Below are 7,343 nucleotides of genomic sequence, written 5' to 3'. Positions count from 1 at the left end.
TAGATTTTGTCAGTAAATATTTTTTTGTTTGTTCTTTATTTTCAGATATTTCCCTGGTAGTCTCTTCAAATCAAACATATTTATTATGAGATCTCAAAATCTCAGACTTCAAAAATCAGCAAAGATAAGGAAAACAAACTAAGCAAACACATATGAACACATATCAGCTGTATTCACAATATCTAAAAGCTGATCAAACATTAATTGCCCATTTATTTAAGACTGCATAAACAAAATTTGGTGTATATGTACAATGGAAAATAGAATATTACTCCTCAATAAAAAGAATGGGTTACTTATACATGAAGAAATGAAGAAATCTGAAAATAATTTTATACAGTGAAGACGCCTGAGAGAAAAGATGACATGGTGTATGATTCTATTACATACCATCCAGATCACTGGTTATCTGGAGATGAGTTTGGAGGGAAGAATGGCCTGAAAAGAGGCCTAATCAACCATTTGGAAATGAAGGAAATATTCTGTATCTTGATGCAGTGGTGTTTTCATTGGCCACAAAACTCACAGAGTTGTTCACTTTAAATACATACTGTTTATTTCAAACCAATTATTCCTCAATAAAGTGTTTAAAAAAAAAGCTTTTTTTAAAAAAAAAGTTTTTAAAAAAATCTTTAGATCCAAGAATTTATATTTTTTAGCAATGATTCAGAAACATCTTTTTTTTTTTTTAAGGTTTCATCTTCACCTGAAGTATATAGGAAGCTGCACAATAAAATAGAAAAGTTAGTTTTGCTTATTCATAATATTTATATATTTATTATTTTTAACTAACAATTTATTTAGATATTTCTTATATTAAAGTGGAATATTAAAAGGAGGCTAAGTTTTTAATATAATTGTTGTTAGTGTAGCAGCAGCTGAGTCAGGATTAAATACCATGAACACTCCCATTTAGTAAAATTAGCTAGTTATGACTCTACAATCAGCTATAGTTAAAAATATAATGGGATGCCACGAGATGAGATTAAAGTAGTAATAATGTTTTAGATAAATGTGATCTTCAGTTTATTTAGGCATGTTTTACTAGCACTCTTTTGCTTGTAAAATACAGAATCTTTCATGCAACACGCTGAGTCCTATAATGGAACAAGCCTTCAAGAAATTTGTCATTCTTTTCAGTTTCACCTCACCTAAATCCCAGGCACATGTTCTTTGCTCACTGGACCTTAGTATTCTTTTATTAAACTGAGAAATAAGACTTTCTGTAAAGTCAAGACAATTGACTATCAAGCACGTAGGCAAACCAGGATGAGAAAGCTGTCTGACCTGACTTTATTTTGTTAACTCTTAATCATTAAGTGTTATTACTCATACTTTTCTTCTCATTTTGTTAGGTGGTATTTCCCCAGTTAGAGATGCTCAAACATTAAAAGTCATTACTCACTTCTACCTTGTTTTAACTTTATCAACCATTAATTAATATTCAGTTTAGTTTATCTGTAATTTTAAAGGTATTCCCTCTCTCCACTGTCATTAGACAGTAATTATCTTCTTCTATGAATATTTATCTTCCACAAGTTACCAATGTGATTTTTCTAAAATGTCGATTTGAACACAATGTATTCTTTGAAGAAAAATCCCTAGTGCTTCCCTGTGATCTGCAGAAAATAAGCCAACCTCCTTGTCTTCTTATATAGATGTGCACAATTTCCATGAATTTCCTTTTAAGTCTTAAATCTCACTCCCTCTCTTTTACATTAATATCAGGAATTAAATTTTTAGAAGTTTTACATATCATTATTTAATTGCCTTTGCCCAGAAACTTTTCTATTTCACCTTGCTCAAGTTCATTTATGTTTACAATGTACTTATGAAGTTTTCCTTGATCATTTATATCACTCATCTGTAGAAGCTGCTCTGTCTTTGTAATTTCTAGCCTTATGGCTCAGCCGGTAAAGAATCAGCCTGCAATGGAGAAGACCTGGGTTCAATCCCTGGGTTGGGAAGATGCCCTGGAGAAGGGAGGGGCTACCCACTCCAGTATCCTGGCCTAGAGAATTCCATGGACTGCCCATACAGTCGCAAAGAATCGGACATGACTGAGGAACTTTCACTCACTTTATTAAATGGATTTACCATTTGACATGTTATTAATAGCTCTCTATTTAGCTATTTTTCCATCAATTAGTGTGAGCTCAAGTACAGAAATCACTTAAAATTGGGAATTTTTATAGGGCACAGAGTATATAAAAATTCAGTAAGTATTAATTTGATGAATGAATTCTCACTAAGGCATATATAACATAATATGAATTATCTTTACTCTTGTTTATTTTTATTAAAACTTCCTTGTGCAAAGGTACAATTTTAAAAAACAATTTATCAGTTTAGTAGATATTCAAATGAAGGGGAGAAATAATAATGCTTCAGCCAGAGAAACCATGAGATAAATGTGCCACTCATTTAGCCTCTGGACAATTAAGAGTTACTTACATTTCACACTTGAGACTGTGTACTGCAGAGTATCTGATTCTGTCACTAGACATTCACAAAGATTTCTTTAGTAAATCCAGTATTTTGTTCTGTCTTTCTTAATACATCAGATTGTGTTACCTCTACCAAGTATATATATATATATATATATATATATATATATATATATATAATATATGGTAGTGACTCAAGATAAACAATACATCCCAAACAACAGCCTCAAAGAGTCAGAACTTGGAATATATATGTCCTAAAAACAAATTACATGGAAACCATTATCATTATCCAAAAGGAAGTACAGAGAAAGTCATTCCATTTTAAAATCAACAGCCAGACAAAATAGAGTCCATCTTCCTGATGTATGTATTCTGATTAGGTCCAAATACATCTTCCAAAGTATATATTCTTCATATATGGGATTCAAACAAATAAAGTCTCTTAAGATTTGAATTAGTTCTTCTCTAAATTATTATAAAGCTCAGCACTTTAAGAATATTACATTTACTTAATTCTATTTTCAGTTAATATAGAATTAAATAAAAATAGGTTTTCCCCCCAGAATCTTCCTAAGAGCTTCTTTGACATCTTGGTTTATGAGAGAGTAAATCAAAGGTTTCAACATGGGAGTAATCGGGGTGTAACCCAAGGAGGCCACTTTACTCAGCTCAGGAAATCTGTCAGGGATGACATACATAAAGATGATGGCACCATACAATACACTCACGACTCCCAGGTGAGAGCTGCAAGTGGAGAAGACTTTCTTTCGCCCCTCAGTGGAGCGTATTTTTAGAACTGTGGATAAAATATATATATATAAGACACAATAATGACAATTATGGTAGGCTAAATGATAATGGTGCATAGGAAAAAGGATACCATATTAGGAATATAGAGATCAGAACAAGAAATCCTCAGAAGTGGACGCTCATCACAGTAAAAATGGTCAATGTTCCGAGAAGCACAAAAGGATAAAGTAAATGTCATGATGGTCTCAATAACTGAGCTGATACAGCCAAAAAAAAAAGGAACCAGCCACAAACTGAACACAGAGATGTGCTGAAATCTGGACAGAGTAGAGGAGTGGGTTGCAGATGGCAATGAAGCGGTCATAAGCCATGACTGCCAGGAGAAACCCCTCGGTCACAACGAAGAGGTCAAAGAGAAACAGCTGGGTCACACCGCCTGCAAAGGAGATGGACTTGCTCTCAGACCAGAAGTTGCTCATAGCCTTGGGTGCAATAACAGATGAATAGAAGAGATCAACAAAGGATAGGTTGCCTAGGACGAAATACATTGGTGTGTTCACCTGGGGATCAGTCATAATAATGACCATCATGCCAATATTTCCTAGAAAGATCATGGCATAGACAAGCAGAAAAAGCAGGAAGAGGAGAATATGGAACTATGGGCGGACCCTGAAGCCTACAAAAATGAACTCAGTCACTTCTGCGTGGTTGCTTGTTTCCCTGTCATCCATGGCAGAAATCTGCTGAGAGCCACAAGGCAAAATAAATGAAACTGTGGCTTTGACTCTAGTGCTATTAATACCTTCTTAAATGCAGAATTAAATTATTTACTGCTTAATAAGATATTGCATACAAAACAATTTTAATGTCAGGAAGATGCAAAAATTTGAAGTAGATGTCATTAGGCTTCTTAAACTGTTATTCTATTAAGCAGTGAAAGATATCCTTTGGTTATTTTATTTAAATCATAATTGGCAGGGGTTTCTGCAAGAAATTAGCCTATTTTATTGCCTAAAATCACTCACATTCTAAATTTCTATTCTTAAAATGTTTAAACCTAGAGGCGTTTTTCATCTAAAATTGTAGTATGCACATTATCTAAAATAGAAGTATCTCATGTAATCTATGCTACTGCTGCTAAGTTGCTTCAGTCGTGTCCGACTCTGTGAGATCCCATAGACGGCCTCCTGCCAGGCTTCCCCATCCATGGGATTCTGCAGGCAAGAACACTGGAGTGGGTTGCCATTTCCTTCTCCAATGTAATCTATATGATAGTGTTTACAACCCTCGTGAAAACGAAGTTAGTGTTTGATTCATTACATGACAGTAGTAAATAAATTGAAAATATTTTTACCTTATTTTAGCTCAATATATTTCATTTTCCTTATTTATGTAGGCCATCTTTGAAAATAGAATAAAATAGACATTATTGGCATAATTGAAAACATCCAAAATTCACTAAGTGAAGATAAAGTTCTCTAATGGAATTTTCAAATATTTTCCTTTTCTCAGGTCAAAGCCATTCTCCCAATATATACATTTTTATTGCCTCATTATAAATATTTCATTTCCATTAACACTCATTTAACAAATATCACAGTCATTTAAACTTCTTTTTGAGGCAGAGAAAGAAGGTAGTGAATATTCCAATCCTTACACTGCAGTGAATGACTTTCTACCAAGGCTCCATCAATTCAAGACATCTCACTGTTTAGATAATACAAGTAACCTTCACTGATATACATAAATGGAAATCCCTTTCCTGAATTCTGTTACACCTTAGGTGTTTTAAGATAAATATACTTGGGTAACCATGGATATTTAAAGACCATAGTAACTTGCATCGTCCAGAGTCCATGATCATGAACTTGAGTATGGGTAGTGGTGTTTATGATGGTGTTAGTTATTTAAAGCCTGTGAAACCTTCCTCAGGATATTTCAGCATTGAATTTTTGCTCATCCTCTGTGATGGATTCCATTGGGAGAGGAGTAATCGTAATGTCAATTATGGTGCCATAAGTGAAGACTCTTGGGCTGTTGTCCACGAGGACTGAAGTAACCTTAGGTACAAACAAATAGTCTAATAATAGTCAAAAACAAGGGGAAAAGAGAAAAATTCACTTGAAATTATTACCTATATATCTTGATATAGCTATGTTTCAGGATATGACAAATGCCGTCTAAATCACAAATTCAAAGACAGATTATGGTTGCTAATGTTGTTCTCCTATATTTAAATACCAAACAGTTAAAAAATATACTGAAGGGAAAGATAACATTCATCCAAGTAACTTTATATCTTTAGCAAAAATACTTATGAGATTAGGATCTCTATTTAAAAATTCCTTTAAAACTGCAGTGTGACTGAAAGACTACATTAACATCAGAGACATACTACTCTATTTAGTAAGCCCAACTTGATAAGAATGTAATTTTTCTAAAATATTTTTATCAGATAATTTTAATATTATTTTTTAAAAACCAGTTTTTAAATTAAAAATTATGTTTAAAATTCATCTGTGTTTTTAAAGTGTATAGATAGCAAAAATGATGTGGGACCAGACCTTCTCTTTTATTATAATTCAGTATTAGTAAAAGCTTAATCAGTTTAGGAAGAGAAGGTTGATTGGATATTTTAAATGCAAAATATTAAATAAGGTTAGTTAGTTATATTAAACTGAGAAACAAGAGTTTCTGCAAAGTCAAGACAGTTGACCTTGGAACACATAGGCAAAAGCAGAATTTGAAAGCTCAATCTGAGTTCTGAGAATATTTTCTTAACTTTTAATGGTTGAAGTGAATTGAAGTGAAGTGTAGTGAAGTCGCTCAGTCATGTCTTTCTCTTTGCAAACCCATGGACTGTAGCCCACCAGGCTCCTCTGTCCATGGGAATCTTCAGGCAATAGAACTGGAGTGGATTGCCATTTCCTTCTCCAAACTCTTAATGGTTAAATATTATTAATCCTAATTTCTTCTTTATCTTATGAGGCAGCATTTTCCCAGTGAGAGATTTTTAAACATTGAAATAATTATTCACTTCCACGAGACCTCATTTTATTAACCACCCCAATATTCAACTTAGTTTATCCATGGTTTTAAAGATATTCCCTCTCTTCACTGTCTCATGTAAGACTGCTGTCATTAAAACAATCATAACCTCTCATTTGGATAATCAGAGGCTTTCTGTGATTCTCTTCTTCCATGAATATTTAGCTACCCAAAGTTAAAATGCAATTTTTCTAAAATACAAATTTGATAACAATATATCCTTTTAAAAATCCACAGTGCTTCCCCTGCTGCCTGCAGAATAAAAGAAATCTTTCTTGTCTTGTTATATAGGTCTGTATGAGTTCCATGAATTGCCTTCTAGGTTTCTCTTACTCCCTCTCTTGTGCATTAAAATCAAGAACTAAATTTCAAGAAGTTTTGAAATTTTCCTTGATCATTTAAGATCACTCATCTTTAAAGACTGCACTCTATACATATTTCTATATTTGCTTTTATGACTGGGTTTAACATATGGCATGTTAGCTCTCTAGTCAGATATTTTCCCCTCAATTACTGTGACCTCAAGTAGAGAAATTACTTATGCCTAGGAATTTTTATAGGGCAAAGTGTACATAAAAGTTCAATAAATATTGAATTGAAATAATTCTCACTAAGGCACATATAACAAAATATTAAATTTCCTCATTTATTTTATTACAGTTTTCTTGTAAAAAGGAAGGACATCCAAAAATATTTTATCAGATTAATCAATATTCAAATGATGGGCAGATATAATTATTCATGTCAGAGAAACCATGAAATAAATTCATTTAGCCTCTGGGCAATTAAGAGTTACTTACATGTCAGCCTTCACACTGTGAACGGCAGAGTGATTCTCTCATCAAGAGTTCACAAAAGTTTCTTCAGTAAATATGATATTTCATTTGCTTATTACATTAGCTTTTGCTACCTCTACAAAGTACATTTATATCCACATAACACATGATACTAATGCAAGAAAATTGAAGATGAAGCACAGAGGAAGTCATTCCATACTTGAATCAAAACAGGCAAACCAGAGTCCAAATGTACTTTTCAGCTCTAAGTACATGAAATTCTAATAAATGAAAACTTTATGATTAAGTATTTCTAAGA

The 7,343-nt window shown here is 32.9% G+C and overlaps 1 pseudogene; it reads right to left on the bottom strand.

Moving 5' to 3' along the window:
- Positions 1-2,986: 2,986 nt before the first annotated feature.
- Positions 2,987-3,931, bottom strand: LOC109558481 (olfactory receptor 9K2-like; annotated as a pseudogene).
- Between the last annotated feature and the right edge of the window lie 3,412 nt (positions 3,932-7,343).

The sequence above is a fragment of the Bos indicus genome, chromosome 5 (assembly GCF_029378745.1).
Source record: "Bos indicus isolate NIAB-ARS_2022 breed Sahiwal x Tharparkar chromosome 5, NIAB-ARS_B.indTharparkar_mat_pri_1.0, whole genome shotgun sequence".
Classification (NCBI taxonomy): Eukaryota; Metazoa; Chordata; class Mammalia; order Artiodactyla; family Bovidae; genus Bos; species Bos indicus.
The sequence above is the reverse complement of the archived record's forward strand: the minus strand, read 5'-3'. Positions and strand labels throughout refer to the sequence as shown.